At 24.7% G+C, this 657-nt stretch overlaps 1 pseudogene across 1 annotated transcript in view; it reads right to left on the bottom strand.

Annotated features, from left to right (window-relative positions):
* Nucleotides 1-657, bottom strand: part of LOC111653728 (myosin heavy chain, skeletal muscle-like) — a 7,447-nt pseudogene that overhangs the window by 1,615 nt on the left and 5,175 nt on the right. The window lies entirely within an intron of this gene.

The following is a 657-nucleotide window of genomic DNA, read 5'->3' as shown; positions in this document are numbered from 1 at the left end:
TAAAAACGTCATAGTATAGTGAGGCATAAAATGTCAAAAAAACGTCATAGTATAGTAAGGCATGAAAATGTCATAAAAATGTCATAGTATAGTAAGGCATGAAAATGTCAAAAAATGTCATAGTATAGGAAGGCATGAAAATGTCAAAAAATGTCATAGTATAGGAAGGCATTAATTTTCATAAAAACATCTTAATGTAGTAAGGCTTAAAAATATTTTAAAAAATATCATAGTATAAGAAGGCATAAAATGTCATAAAAACGTCATAGTATATTAAGGCATAAAAACATCAAAAAATGTCATAGTATAGTAAGGCATAAAATGTCATAAAAACATCATAGTATAGTAAGGCATGAAAATGTCAAAAAATGTCATTGAATACGAAGGCATAAAATTTCATAAAAACGTCATAGTATAGTAAGGCATAAAAACGTCATAGTATAATAAGGCATAAAATGTCATAAAATAGTAAAGAATAAAAAGTCATAAAAATGACATATTTTAGTAAGTAATAAAAAGTCACAAAAAATTCATAGTATAGTAAGGCATGAAAAGAAAGTATAGCAAGGCATAAAAAGTCATATTATAGTAAGGCATAAAAAGTCATAAAAAATTCATATATTAGTAATGCATAAAATGTAAAAAAACAACATAGTA

Source organism: Seriola lalandi, unplaced genomic scaffold, assembly GCF_002814215.2.
Source record: "Seriola lalandi dorsalis isolate HSWRI2012SDOR001 ecotype SW California unplaced genomic scaffold, Sedor1 jcf7180002054240, whole genome shotgun sequence".
NCBI classification, from domain to species: domain Eukaryota; kingdom Metazoa; phylum Chordata; class Actinopteri; order Carangiformes; family Carangidae; genus Seriola; species Seriola lalandi.
This window is presented reverse-complemented; position numbering and strand designations above follow the sequence as displayed.